Raw genomic sequence first — 16,138 nt, forward strand, 5'->3', positions numbered from 1 at the left:
GGCGGAGAGGAGACATGATAGCCATGTACAAATACGTGAAGGGAAGTCATAGGGAGGAGGGAGTGAGCTTATTTTCTGCTGCCCTGCAGACTAGGACACGGAACAAGGGCTTCAAACTACAGGAAAGGAGATTCCACCTGAACATCAGGAAGAACTTCCTCACTGTGAGAAGGGCTGTTCGGCAGTGGAACTCTCTGCCCCAGAGTGTGGTGGAGGCTCCTTCTTTGGAGGCTTTTAAGCAGAGGCTGGATGGCCATCTGTCGGAGGTGCTTTGAATGCGATTTCCTGCTTCTTAGTGGGGGGTTGGACTGGATGGCCCATGAGGTCTCTTCCAACTCTACTATTCTATGATTCTATGATTCTAGAGTCTACATAGCCTTTAGGATCTCTATAAGTGTTGGAATCTATGAGCAGTTAGGCTCAAAAATATCCCTCTTTCGGGGGTGATTTCTTAAAAATGCAGCAGAGTGGCAGAAGCTCACTTCATAAACAGCAGAAACTTACGTGTGGTGAGGATGGAGAAGCCTTTGTTTCTTATGATGGCAAAGGATTACGAAGTCTCCTTGAAAGTTCAAAAAGCATTTATTGAGGTAAATAGAAATCCATTGTAGATAGAAAACGTTCTTGGAGCTAACTAGCTCTCTAAGCTAGCATCTAAGGAAGGTAAGCAGGTAATAATAACAAAAATATCTAAATAGCTACATTTTGCCAGGAGAGTGCCAGGAGAGTGGGCAAAATGTGTTCTTCTTAGATAGAAGACAAAGGAGAGAGAGATATAGCTGCAGACCGCATGGTCCAAGCCTTTTGGGGCAATTAACATTCCAATCTAGATAGAGGAAGTTGTCTCATACCTAAAGGATTACCTGTAAACAGGAAAGCAACAGAGGGAAATCAGCAAAGGCCTATCTAGGCATGCATGGGATTATAGAGAGGTTTCCCTATCTAACCCAGGGGTCCTCAAACTTTTTAAGCAGAGGGCCAGTCCACGGTCCCTCGCAGTGTTGGGGGGCCAGACTATAGTTTAAAAACAAATATGAACAAATTCCTATACACACTGCATATGTCTTATTTGTAGTGCAAAAAAAAAGGCCAAAGAAATTTTATGGTTTGCAAAGGCACTCTGCTATATTTGTGTGTTAACTGGAAAATGAAGTGCATGAAGCCGATTGGCTGAACCTGCAAAGGCCTGTAATTTGATTTGAAACTGTTTCTGTTCTGCTGCTGGAGAACCGGTTTGAACAAGTTTTTGTTCAGTGTGAGTCTGTGTGGTGACTGAGTACTGCCTGGGGAAGATGGCTCTGTACTCAGAGAGTCCTTGCTATTTCTGAGGCCTTGTTTGCTACTGGGAAAAGAGGATGAAGAACCAGGACTGTATTCTTCACTGAAGCAGATTTATGGACTGAAAAGGGACTTTTTATGACTGCTGGGTTTCTGTAAGCAATCAGAGGGACCATTGTGAATACCATTGTTCTTTGGATCTCTTGGAATTAGTAAAGTTCTTGTATTATTTGTTCTGCAAATCTGAGTGGTGCGTCATTCTGCAGGGTGACTCTAGGCTCATGGGCACAAGTAAGAGCTTCCGTTTACCATCTACAATGTGCAACACGAAAGAACAATACAGTATTTAAAAATAAGAACAATTTTAACCCACATAAACCTACCAGGATTTCAATGGGAAGCATGGGCCTGCTTCTTGCTGATAAGATAGTCAAGATAATTAGGATGGTTGTTGTTGTTGTTGTTGTTGTTGTGTGCCTTCAAGTCATTTCAGACTTAGGGTGAGCCTAAGTCTAAAACCGAGGGCGGGGGCTGGATAAATGACCTTGGAGGGCCGCATGTGGCCCCCGGGCCTTAGTTTGGGGACCCCTGGTCTAACCTATATCCACTACATAACTAATAGATGAGACTTGCGTAGTCCAGGATGATAGCCAACAATAAGCTCACAACCACCTTTAGGGTCTAGATTGCCTTTGGGGTCTAGATAACCTTTAGGATCCCTTTCTGTCCTAGATAGCCTTCAGGGTCTAGATAGCCTTTAGAGTCCCTTTCCGCTTTCTAAGTCTATGAAAAATTCCATCCCTCCACTTTTCCATCCAAGAAAATAATTTCAAATGGATGCATTTGTTTTTTCCATCACTGACTGCTTCCCTAATTCTTAGTGCGGTGTTTTTCAATCATTTGAAGTGGGCGTTTTAATGCAATAATTAAATTCCAAGTTTGATGTGTGTAATTATTTGTCGCCGGGCATCGCGTCGGTGTCTGAGGCTTGAGCAAGTTCAATTATGCCTGCCGTTGTAGCCGTAGCCCGTTGGGAATGACAAAAGCGGGCCTCCAGATGTGTGTGCCATTGAGGAGTTTGCCTTGCCTTGTGCATGGATGCACGTTATGCACATTGGCTTGTGCAACATTGTGATTCTGTGGCGAAGAGCAACGAAGGTGTGAAGTTACTCCTCTTTGTGGCTGGATTTGTCTCCTGTGTTTCTCTTGCACTCTTTAAATGATGTCAGAATCCTCCTTCCATCCCAGCCTTGGAAGGAAAATGGAGCAGAAATCAAATGGATGGATGGATGGATGAATGAATAAATAAATAGCTCCTGGTGAGCTCGTATCGATCAAACACATTCACTCCAAGAGGGTTCCTTGCTTTTGAAAAAAATGACAGAATGTTGTGTTGCATTTGAACAAGGCTCGGTTCCCCCCACCACCACCACCACCACCACCCAATGGTTTGTGTATTTTTTGTTTGGAGTCATTCTGAAAGACAATGCAACACACTGTTTCAGGGCTTTATCATTAAGACTAAGCAAAAGGGAGAGGGACGGATGACAAAATCACCTGCCCAGTAGGAATGTTTTCTCCATTTGGCTTTATGCTGCAGGAAAAAACTCTGCGCTTGGGATGGTTTGTCTCCTCCTCCCTCTCTCTGTTCCAGGATTTAATTGCACCCCTCTCCGGGGACGAATGTCGGCTTTCCAAGAATAATCCTTAATTCAGAGAGACAAGGGCCTGGAGACAAACACTAAAAAATTCAAGCCGAAATCTGCTTTCTCGCTTGTGTGCGCCTGTGTTCCCCGGTTCCTGCTAACACATTGACAGGAAAGGCTGTGTCCGACATGACAACGCTTTCCTCTTTGCAAGCGTGCAAGATTTATCAGGGTTTGGAAATGCTGTTTTCTCCCACCAACACGTATGGGAGATCAGGACAGGCAAAAGAAACCGCCCTGACGTGGGGAAAGGATCATGTTCCATTCTTCTTCTGGATTTACTTCCAAGAAGCAGTTCTGCTGCAGCTGCTATCGTCATATCTATATATATAAATGAGTGATGGCATCACGGCGACCCACAAAACAACAAAACTACAGCCCCCCCCCAACATCGAAATTTGACAACACAACCCATCATCCATGCCTCTAGGTTGATACAACAAAAAGAAAAGAAAAATAAAGTCCTACTTAGAGGGAGAGCAATAATTGTTTTTATCCAATTGCTGCCACTTAGAAGGCTAAGCTCCGCCCACTTGGTCTCCTAGCAACCCACTCAGCCCAGTGGTAATAAAGAATAAAAAATAAAATAAATACAAATAATACAATAAAAATAATTAAAAACACTAAAAATTAATACAATAAAATACTATAACAAAATAACTAAAAATAATACAACAAAATAATAAAATATAATAAATAAAAAGATAAGTTACAATAAAATTAATTTTAAAAAATACAAATAACATCAAATAAAAATTCCACAACAACTTTTAACCAATACCACCACCACTTTGCCACAGCAACGCGTGGCTGGGCACAGCTAGTAATATATAATATATCTATCCCAGAGTAAATAATAGATCCTAGAATTGAAGCCTTGTGACTCTCGAGCAGGGGTACTCAACCTTTTTAAGTGGAGTGCCGATTCACAGCCCCTCAGACTACTGGGGGGCCAGACTATGATGAAATAGTCCAAAATTAGGATTGTGTTTGTGTGCCTTCAAGTCATTTCAGACTTGGGTCAACCCTAAGTCTAAAGTTTAGGACAGAGGCCAGGTAAGTGACCTTGGAAGGCCGCATCTGGCCCATGGGCCTTAGTTTGGGGACCCCTGATCTAGATGATCTCATAAGACCATAGGTAAGCAAAGAGACATCCAAAGACCATCGGTAAGGAAAGGGACCTTCAAAGGCCATCTAGATGATCTCATAAAGCCATCAGAAGACCATAGAAAAGGAAAGGGACCCTCAAAGACCGTCCAGGTGGTTTCATAAGACCATAGGTAAGGAAAGGGGTCCCCAAAGGCCATCTAGACAATCTCATAAAGCCATCAGAAGACCATAGATAAGGAAAGGGACCCTCAAAGACCATCCAGATGGTTTCATAAGACCATAGGTAAGTAAAGTGACCTCCAAAAGCCATCTAGATGGTCTCATATGGCCGTAGCTAAGCAAAGAGACCTTCAAAGGCCATCTAGACAATCTTATAAAACCATAGATAAGGAAAGGGACCCTCAAAAGCCATCTAGATGGTCTCATAGGACCATAGGTAAGGAAAGTGACCTCCAAAAGCCATCTAAATGGTCTCATATGGCCGTAGCTAAGCAAAGAGACCTTCAAAGACCATCTAGACGATCTCATGAGGCCATAAGTAAGCAAAGAGACCTCCAAAAACCAGGTAGACTTAGGTCAAGCCTAAGTCTGAAGTTTAGGACAGGGGCCAGGTAAATGACCTTGGAGGGCCGCATCCGGCCCCCGGGCCTTAGTTTGGGGACCCCTGCTCTCGAATATACCTCACCTTATTACTCTTGTTTCCCTGCTTTCCAAGGAATACCCTCCAGGTGGATTACAGTTGTCGTTTTGCTGCGTCTTGTCCCTGATTCCTGCAACTCCTGGCTGCTTACTGACATTGACTCTTTGCTGGAACTCTTTCAGTTCTGTTTGTGGATTACAGCTTTGAAAGACTTTGAACACCTGGCCCCAGTGTAATTTTCAGAGTGCTCTCGTACCTTTGAGGTGCAACACCAACCCTCTTCGACTAGGCAGGAAAAGCACAACCAAAGTATTCCTGACAGATGGCCATCCAGCCTCTGTTTAAAAGCTTCCAAAGAAGGAGCCTCCACTATACTCTAAGGAGACAAAGAGTTCCACTGCTGAACAGTTCTTACAGTCAGAAGGTTCTTCCTCATGTTCAGGTGGGATCTCCTTTCCTGTCATTTGAACCCATGGCTCCATTGAGTCCCAGTCTCCAGGACAGCAGAAAGGAAGCCTCCTCCCTCTTTCTTATCACAGGCTTTCAAATATTTAAACTTGGCCATCCAGTCCAAACCCATTCTGCCATTCAGGAAGACACAATTGAAGCCCTGCCTACAGGTGGCCATTCAACCTCTGTTTAAAAACTTCTTGATGCATTTCTGGGCCATTTCTAGTGTTGTGAGATGGTTTTTACTGGCCTCTAAGGATCCCCCAAAACCACTCTTTTTCTGGGAGATAAAAGGGGTGAATGGCTTCTCACTACACAGGTACTGAAGGAACAATCGGATGTCATTTCAGAACCTCTGGCAATAAAATTTGAGGATTCTTGGAGAATGAGCAAAGTCCCAGCAGAAGACGGGAGGAGGGCCAATGAGGTCCCTGTCTTCAAGAAGGGAACAAAAGAGGAGCCAAATCACAGCCAGTGTCCAGTCAGCCTGACATCTAGACCAGGAAAGACTCTGAAGCAGACCATTAGTGTCATCAAATGGAAAGGAATGCTGTGATTACTAAGCGTCAACTTAGGTTTGTCCAAAACAAAGCATGTCAGATTCATCTTGTCTCTTTTTTGATAGAGTTACAACAGTGTGTTAAAGCGCAGAGCTGCTGAACTTGTGGACCAAAAGGTCCCAGGTTCAAATCTCGAGAGCGGAATGAGCGCCCGCTGTTATCCCCAGCTTCTGCCAACCTAGCAGTTTGAAAACATGCAAATGTGAGTAGATCAATAGGTACCGCTCCGGCGGGAAGGTAACGGCACTCCAGGCAGTCATGCCGGCCACATGACCTTGGAGGTGTCTATGGACAATGCTGGCTCTTCGGCTTAGGAATGGAGATGAGCACCAACCCCTAGAGTCGGTCACGACTGGACTTAATGTCAGGGGAAACCTTTACCTTTACCTTTTACAAGCGAATGGGAGATGCAGGAAATGCTGTGACTGGTGCATCTCTTGATTTCAGAAAGGCCATTGACAAAGTCCCCATGATCTTCATGCAAATGAACTAGGAAAATATGGGCTACATAATACTACTATAATGGGTTGAGTGACCAAACCCAAAAGGTGCTTCTGCCCAATGATTCCTCCTCTTCATCCTGGAAAGAAGGGACTCCTTGGGTGCCATAAAGGAGGTTCTGCTCTGGGCCTTTCAGGGCTGTTCAAGATCTTTATTAATGGCTTGGAGGAAGGTTTGCAGGGAATATGGATCCAGTTGGCAGATGACACTAAACTGGGAAAGTGAACTAATGCTCCAGAAGACAGGGTCAGGATCCAAAACGATTGACCAAAACTGACAAAATGAATTTCAATGAGGATTCTCCACTGAAGCAGAAAAAAATGAAATGCACAGATATAGGATGAGTGATGCTTTACTCAAGAACAGAGTTATACGTGAAAGGGATCTTGGAGTCTTGGTGGACAACAAGCTGAACAAGAGCCAACAATGTGATGTAGTAGCTAAAAAAGCCAATGGGATTCTGGGCTGCATCCAAAGGAGTCTAGTGTCCACATCAAGGAGAATCATTGTGCTCCTGTCTTCTGCTTTGGTCTTGAGGATGGATCCGTAGATGGCTGAAGAAACCTATTCTTGATCTGCATGTTCTCCCACAGTGAGGACATCGGTTTCCAGGTGGAAGGTGGTCCCGGTCAAGGTTGGCTTGATGGGCCTTCCTCTTGGCATGTTTCTCCCTTAAGCCCTCCATTCGTGCCTCTTCGAACTCCGCAGCACTGCTGGTCAGAGCTGACCTCCAATTAGAGCTCTCAAGGGCCAGGGCTTCCCAGTTCTCAGTGTCTATGCCACAGTTTTTAAGGTTGGCTTTAAGCCCAGCTTTAAATCGGTTTTCCTGCCCACCAACATTACATTTTCCATTCTTGAGTTGGGAGTAGAGTAACTGCTTTGGGAGACGGTGATCGGGCATTCGGATAACATGGCCAGTCCAGTGGAGTTGATGGCGTAGGAGCATTGCTTCAGTGCTGGTGGTCTTTGCTTCTTCCAGCACACTGACATTTGTCTGCCTGTCTTCCCAAGAGATTTGCAGGATTTTTCTGAGACAACGCTGATGGAAACGCTCCAGGAGTTGAGTGTGATGTCTGTAGACTGTCCACGTTTCCCAGGCATAGAACAGGGTTGGGATGGGAATAGATTTATAGACAAGCACCTTGGTATCTCTACAGATGTCCCGATCATCAAACACTCTCTGCTTCATTCTGAAAAATGCTGCACTCGCAGAGCTCAGGCGGTGTTGTATTTCAGTGTCAGTGTTGACTTTTGTGGAGAGGTGGCTGCCAAGGTAGCAGAAATAGTCAACATTTTCTAATGTGATACCATTAGGCTGTATTCCTGGCATTGCAGAGGGAGTAGCTGGTGCCTGTTGGAAGAGCACTTTGGTTTTCTCGATGTTCAATGAGAGGCCGAGCTTCTCGTATGCTTCTGCGAAGGTGTTTAGAGTAGCTTGTAGGTCTTCTTCTGAATGCGTACAGACTACATTGTCATCGGCATATTGGAGTTCTATATTAGATGTTGTGGTGACCTTGGTTTTGGCTTTCAGTCTGCTGAGGTTAAATAGCTTGCCATCTGTCCGATAGATGATTTGCACTCCGGTAGGAAGCTTCCCATCAACAAGGTGAAGTATAATAGCGATGAAGATGGAAAATAAGGTGGGGGCAATAACACATCCCTGCTTGACACCTGATTCCACCTTAAATGGGTCACTTTGGGAGCCGTTGCTGTCCAAGACTGTTGCCATCATGTCATCATGGAGGAGCCGCAGGATGTTCACAAATTTGTCAGGGCACCTGATTTTTTGGAGGATGGTCCAGAGAGTGCTGCGATTCACTGTGTCAAATGCCTTTGCAAGGTCAATGAATGCCATGTACAGAGGTTGGTTTTGTTTCCTGCATTTTTCTTGAAGATCATGTCCACTGTTCCTCTGGAAGGACGGAAGCCATTCTGGGATTCTGGGAGGGTGTCTTCTGAGACAGGGAGAAGGCGGTTTGCAAGGATTCTTGTGAGAATTTTCCCAGCGGAGGTTAGAAGGGAGATCTTGAACTGGTACTTGAATGTTTCCATTCAAAGCAAGGGCCCATTGACAGTCCCATTGATACAGAAGTCAATGGTGGTTCTGGAACTGAAGCTGCTCCGGAGGCTGACCTTGCCCTCCCTTTGAGACCCATTGGACCTGGATTCACCTTCCCGAAACCTCATTGTGATGCGTGGCGGATTTCCAAGCCATGGCACCTTCATTAACCTTCCCTCTTGTTGGAGGGATGAGTGGATGGAAGGCTAAAAATTGCCGAGAGGAAGAGCGACAGGAATGCTAATTGGGAGACAAGGCAAAGTCAGCGGGAGAGGCCTCCCTTTGCCTCTCTTTGCTTTGCAAAACAAAGAGCTATGCAAACTACCATTTTGTGAAGAACAAAAGGGATCAGGCCCTTTTTTGGCAGAAGAAGGATCGTGGCTTGCAGCAAATCCAGTTGTCCTGTGGGAACCATGAACATCCAGCAGTGGATCAGGATCAGAGAATGCCATTGCCTTTGGAGCATGGATATCAGGGGCCGGGCTGTGGCGCAGGCTGGTTAGCAGCCAGCTGCAATAAATCACTCTGACCAAGAGGTCATGAGTTCGAGGCCAGCCCGTGTCGGGATGAGCACCCGACAATTAAAAATAAAATATAGCCCCTGCTCGGTGTTGACCTAAGCAATCCGAAAGATAGTTGCATCTATCAAGTAGGAAATTTAGGTACCACTTATATGTGGGGAGGAGCCCCGGTGGTGAAGTGCGTTAAAGCACTGAGCTGGAGACCGAAAGGTCCCAGGTTCAAACCCGGAAGCGGCGTGAGCGGCCGCTGTTAGCTCCAGCTCCTGCCAACCTAGCAGTTCAAGAACATGCCAATGTGAGTAGATCAATAGGTACCGCTCCGGCGAGAAGGTAACGGCGCTCCATGCAGTCATGCCAGTGGCCACATGACCTTGGAGGTGTCTACGGACAAAGCCGGCTCTTTGGCTTAGAAATGGAGATGAGCACCAACCCTCAGAGTCAGACATAACTGGACTTAACGTTAGGGGAAACCATTACTACCTTTACTATATGTGGGGAGGCTAATTTACGACACCATAAAAATCATCCAGCCGGTGTTGGAATGAGGAAGTTGCCGTTGCAGTGGATGATGAAGCAGCTGCTCCCCTGTGGCTGGAATCAAGCATAACCTCAGGAAGCTGGAAGCTGGAGAAGGTTTAAATTGCCTCTGCGTCTGTCTCTGTCTCTGTTCTACGTTATATGGCATTGAATGTTTGCCTTATATGTGTACAATGTATCTGCCCTGAGTCCCCTTCGGGGTGAGAAGGGCGGGATATAAATACTGTAAATAAATGTAAATAAATATCATTCGTGGCAGGCATCCTCAGAGGTTGTGAGGTATGGAAAAACTGTGATCCCGGCCATGAAAGCCTTCGACAACAAAATATCATTCGTGTTTGCAGGCTTAATAGTGCAATGGTTGTCAGCTTGGCTCCATACAAACCGGTCAAGACTGGAGATGGGAGTTGTAGTCCACAGCCTTGGGAAAGCTCTTCCTCTGAGAAACCTAGTCTGTACTGTAGAACGAATACAGTTTGGTAACGCTTTCAATGTCAGGTCTCAATGCTATGGGGTCCTGGGAGTGGTAGTTTGGGGAGGCAGAGAAAGCTGAAGGCTAGTTACAACTCCAGCTCCCACAACTCCATAGTCATGCCAAGCTGCGTTCATTCCACAGTGTAGATGCGCCCTGGGACTTGCACATTGTGTTCTGTGCCAAAGACTCTGAGATGACTTCATCCTCCTCCTCGGACAATAATTCTGAATGACCAACCATTTCTCTTGCTCACCGACTCAAAGAGTCCCTGCAGGCATTGAGATCATGGAGGGAAAAATGGTCTTGACTCGTTGAATGTGAACATGCTGGATTTATCTTTCTGCCTATTTTGGGAGTTTTTTTTTAAATGATCTATGGCTCTGAGGTATTTGCACATTTCCCAATTTGGAGATTGCATGGGCTTCAGGCATCTTTTGGGCATTTCTGATGTTGCATTCCTCTTCTGTGGAATCCAAGGCGGATGATGATGATGATGATGATGATGATGGTGATGATGATGATGATGGGAGGAGGCAAAGGAGGAAGAGCCGAGCTAAGTTCTAGCATATTATAATAATAATACAGTAGAGTCTCACTTATCCAAGCCTCACTTATCCAACATTCTGGATTATCCAACGCATTTTTGTAGTAAATGTTTTCAATATATCATGATACTTTGGTGCTAAATTCGTAAATACAGTAATTACCACATAACATTACTGCATATTGAACTACTTTTTCTGTCAAGTTTGTTGTATAACATGATGTTTTGGTGCTTAATTTGTAAAATCATAACCTAATTTGATGTTTAATAGGCTTTTTCTTAATCCCTCCTTATTATCCAAGATATTCACAAGCTTCTGCCGGCCCGTTTAGCTTGGATAAGTGAGACTCTACTGTAATATTATAATAATTTTATTCTTATACCCCGCCCCATCTCCCTGAAGGGACTCAGGGCGGCTTACATGGGGCCAAGCCCGAATAGAACAATAAAAACAAGACAGGAAACCAATGAAACCAATAATCAAACCATAAAGACAAGTCATAAAAACCACATACAAGATAAAATGTTAAAATCATGGATAAGGTTCAAGAATCTAGGCCAAAGTGCTAAGAGTGCAAATAAATCATATCATCAAGGGAAGGAGGTTATTGGAAATAACTGCACCCAGTCCCTGGGCACATATCCTTTTGGAAATAAATGGAAATCATAACCTTATTGAAAAGGAAAAATGATGTCACATCCGTTTGGCAAATGTGAATCTCCATGAACATGTGGAGACCACCTTCTGAAAACCACTAGTCAAGAAAAGCATGACCTTGTTAGAAGTCAACCCTTTGAACAAGTGATATCTATAAGCACTCATGTAATGGCACACAGGTAACTCAGCTGTTAAACTGAAGAACCATGTTTTTGAACTGCCAAGAAAATGTGTCCAAATAACATATATTATTAAAGTTCCCCGTACAAAGCTCAATTTGGCCGTATCAGACAAAATGAAAAGGAGCAACAGCTCTAACACAAAAGTTATTCAAGTCTGGTATTGGTTCCAATGTATATAGGCTTCAGGGATACATAGTCAATGAAAATATCTTCCAAACAATTTAAACAGATGGTTGGTCGTGTTGCTGTATACGGGAATGAAGAAAATAATGCTGGAGCACCGCTCTCAAAAAAGTCTTCGAAAGTAAAGTCCAAATAAAGTCCCAAGTCTACAGGGGTCCCGGGTATTTTTGTACCCTGTTTCAGGGAGAAAATCCCCTTCTTCGGGAGTTAATAAAATAACTCCTGAAGAGTTATATAAATGGAAATAACCTTATTGAAAAGGGAAAATGTTCATGGCAAATGTGAATCTCCATGAACATGTGGAGACCACCTTTTGAAAACCACTAGTCAAGAAAAGCATGACCCTTCTTAGAAGTCAACTCTTTGAACAAGTGATATCTGTAAGCATTCGTGTAATGGCACACAGGTAACTCAGCTGTTAAACTGAAGAACCATGTTTCTAAACTGCCAAGGACAAAGACATGCCACTACAAAAATATATTTAGTTAGCAGAAGATAGTTGTTTCTTTGAAGTTGAAATTGCAGTTGCCCAAACCATATATACCCCCTTGAAACCTTTTAGTTTAAAATATGCACTCAGAGATTAAGTATTCTTTAAAAAATAACGTATCTTGTTTATTCACAAACATATTGTATTATTTCACGATACAGGCACATTTCTTATTAAAGTTCAGTTATGGGTGGGATGTAGCTTCTCTCTGTGTTGAGTACAGGGTATCAATAGTCCATAGTCTTTAGGTATAGTTGCACTCACTGAAGTCCATAAGCATACATGCATCCATCTCCACTGAGGTCTAAAGCAAACTGCTTCCATTGAAGTCCATAATTACACTGAATACAAAATGGAGTCCTGAGTCTGAACATGCTCAGTACAATCCCATGTCTAGAACCTCTCCCACACCAAAGAAGTACTGTATATACTCGAGTATAAGCCTAGTTTTTCAGCCCTTTTTTAGGACTGAAAAAAACCTCCTCGGCTTATACTCGGGTGAGGGTCCCGGTGGGCTTATATTCAGGTCGGCTTATACTCAAGTATATATGGTATATTTATTATTTTTCTCTATTATTATTGGTATTGTTACATTTATTATTTTGCTCTATTATTATTATTATTATTATTATTATTACATTTATTATTTTACTATATTTATTATTGTATGTATTATTTTACTGCATTTATTATTATTATTATTATTATTATTATTATTATTATTATTACATTTATTATTTCACTCTATTATTATTAAAAGGGTACATAATCACATTTACATTGAAGATGAAAATAATGATTTAATCAGAGTTGAACAGTCATATCTTAAATTACAGTTTGATGTAAAGTTTCCAAAACACTTAAACTACTGTCAAAGGCTTTCATGGCCGGGATCACAGAGTTGTTGTATGTTTTCCGGGCTGTCTGGCCATCTTCTAGAAGTATTCTCTCCTGACGTTTTGCCCATATCTATGGCAGGCATCCTCAGAGGTTGTGAGGTACGGAGAAACTAAGCAAGGGAGGTTTATATATACAGTATCTGTGGAAAGTCCAGGGTGAGAGAAGAACTCTTTGTCAGTTGAAGGCCAGTGTGAATGTTGTAGTTAATCACCTTGATTAGCATTTAATAGCTTCATCTCCTACCTTCTCCTGCCTGAGGGCATCCTTTGTTCAGACAGCCCAGAAAACATACAACAACCCCATTTAAACTACTGATGCCTCAATTAATGTAATTTTATTGGTACAGTAGAGTTTCACTTATCCAACACTCGCTTATCCAACATTCTGGATTATCCAACGCATGTTTTCAATATATCGTGATATTTTGGTGCTAAATTCGTAAATACAGTCATTACTACATAGCATTACTGCGTATTGAACTACTTTTTCTGCCAAATTTGTTGTCTAACATGATGTTTTGGTGCTTAATTTGTAAAATCATAACCTAATTTAATGTTTAATAGGCTTTTCCTTAATGCCTCCTTATTATCCAACATATTCGTTTATCCAACATTCTGCCGGCCCGTTTATGTTGGATAAGTGAGACTCTACTGTATCTCGGCTTATACTGGAGTCAATGTTTTCCCAGTTTTTTTGGTGGTAAAATTAGGTGCCTCAGCTTATATTCGGGTCGGCTTATACTCGAGTATATATGGTAAGTCAAACTAGCAAATCAACATACACTTAGAATACAGGTTAGCAAATATATATACAGTAGAGTCTCACTTATCCAAGCTAAACGGGCTGGCAGAAGCTTGGATAAGCAAATATCTTGGATAATAAGGAGGGATTAAGGAAAAGCCTATTAAACATCAAATTAGGTTATGGTTTTACAAATGAAGCACCAAAGCATCATGTTATACAACAAATTTGGCAGAAAAAGTAGTTCAATACGCAGTAATATTATGTTGTAATTACTGTATTTACAAATTTAGCACCAAAATATCATATGTTGAAAACATTGACGACAAAAATGGCTTGGATTATCCAGAGGCTTGGATAAGCGAGGCTTGGATAAGTGAGACTCTACTGTATTAGTAAACAAATAGTGTAAGGCTGGGAGGTTGCTGTTTGCAACATAGCATTCCCCAATTTTGGAAGAAGGGTTACGGGCATTTTTGGCTGGATTTGGCCCCAACAAGAGGCAGATTTCAAGGTCTGATGTAATGAGTCAAATTGGCTGACTCATCTCTACCAGGGAAAGAAGAATTCAAAGAAACATTAGACGAACAAGAACACAGTTTTTGTCATTTTAAACATTTATTTCCAAAGTCCTCGATCTCTGCACGTAACGTCTCTGGAGAAATGAAAACCACATCCTAACCTGTCGGTGGATTAACCTGCTTGTAGCGATCCATGGAGATCCTCTCTGGCTCCCGCCTCCGCCATCCACCCTCCCTCCCTGCCTTTCCCCTTGAACATCGTCTTCATTCTTAATTAAGCGCACAGAGCAGATGCGGCGGATATTTAATTTCAATATTGGCGGTGTTTGCTTTTCGAAAGGGATTAGCATTCGAAGCGGGGAGGCTGGGATGGGCCCCCTCTCCCCTGTTCAGCCCAATTTAAAAAACCAATCCGGAATTAGTGCAAGAATTAACACCATTTTGTGAAAAAGGATAAGGGCCGGAGGGACCAGATTTGGTTTCATCTGGGAAGCTAAGCAGGGTCAGCCCTGGTTGGGACTTGGATTAGAGACCACCGGTGAAACGTGAAAGCTGTATTTTGCCTATGAAAATCATATGAAATTCAACATGTAACGTTGACTCATCTTGGAATCTGGATGTTGTTTGGGAACGAAAGAAACTGGGAATAATCTCTTTGCAAAGTCTAAATCAGGGTTCCTCAAACTTTTTAAGTGGAGGGCCGATTCATGATCCCTCAGACTGTTGGGGGGCCGGACTATGATGAAATAGTCCAAAGTTAGGATTGATGTTGTTGTGTGCCTTCAAATCATTTCAGACTTAGGTCAACCCTAAGTCTAAAGTTTAGGACAGGGGCCACGTCAATGACCTTGGAGGGCCTTAGTTTGGGGACCCCTGATCTAGACGATCTCATAAGACCATCTAGATGGTCTCATAAAACCATAGGTGATTAAAGGGACCCTCAAAGGCCATCTAGATGATCTCATAAGGCCATCAGAAGACCATAGATAAGGAAAGGGACCCTCAAAGACCATTAGATGATCTCATAAGGCCATCAGAAAACCATAGATACGGAAAGGGACCCTCAAAGACCATCTAGATGGTTTCATAAGACCATGGGTAAGGAAAGGGGCCCCCAAAGGCCATCTAGACGGTTTCATAGGACCATAGGTAAGGAAAGTGACCTCCAAAAGCCATCAAAATGATCTCATAAGGCCATAGCTAAGCAAAGAGACCTTCAAAGACCATCTAGACGATCTCATAAGACCACAGGTAAGCAAAGAGACCTCCAAAGACAAGGTAGACTTAGGTCTACCCTAAGTCTAAAGTTTAGGACAGGGGCCACGTCAATGACTTTGGCAGGCTGCATGGTCTAAATTATAAACAGAGCTCTTCACATATAGGTGAACTACAACTCCCATCATTCTCCGTCATTACCCCCAACCTCCTCCTTCCCAAGTATTTAAAGTTTGTCATGTTGATTCTGTGTGCTACATTTGGTCCAGACCCGTCATAGTTGGGATCCACAGTGTTCATCACATATGGGTGAACTATATGGTTTCCCTTTACAGTAGAGTCTCACTTATCCAAGCTAAATGGGCCAGCAGAACCTTGGATAAGCGAATATCTTGGATAATAAGGAGAGATTAAGGAAAAGCCTATTAAACATCAAATTAGGTTATGATTTTACAAATTAAGTACCAAAATATCATGTTATACAACAAGTTTGACAGAAAAAGTAGTTCAATACGCAGTAATGTTATGTTGTAATTACTGTATTTACAAATTTAGCACCAAAATATCATGATATATTGAAAACATTGACTACAAAAATGCCTTCGATAATCCAGAACCTTGGATAAGAGAGTCTTGGATAAGTGAGACTCTACTGTATTTTGAGTGTAATTGGTTTAAACATGGTTTGTTGAGTCTGTTTTCTATCTTTGGGGCCACACACTGTTTTGGAATCCCCAGTGAGCAGACAAACAGTAACAAAATATTTCAGATAAGTGGAAATATGTTTGTATGCTTGTATGTGTATGTCTGTTTGTGTGCAATTTCCAAGACAGCTCCCACTCCCAGAGATCACTGTGACTCCTGCCA

At 42.8% G+C, this 16,138-nt stretch overlaps 1 protein-coding gene across 2 annotated transcripts in view; it reads left to right on the forward strand.

Annotated features, from left to right (window-relative positions):
• The window catches only part of LOC100564939 (5-hydroxytryptamine receptor 2A), a 221,804-nt gene that overhangs the window by 149,746 nt on the left and 55,920 nt on the right, over window positions 1-16,138 (forward strand). The window lies entirely within an intron of this gene.

This window comes from Anolis carolinensis, unplaced genomic scaffold (assembly GCF_035594765.1).
Source record: "Anolis carolinensis isolate JA03-04 unplaced genomic scaffold, rAnoCar3.1.pri scaffold_12, whole genome shotgun sequence".
Classification (NCBI taxonomy): domain Eukaryota; kingdom Metazoa; phylum Chordata; class Lepidosauria; order Squamata; family Dactyloidae; genus Anolis; species Anolis carolinensis.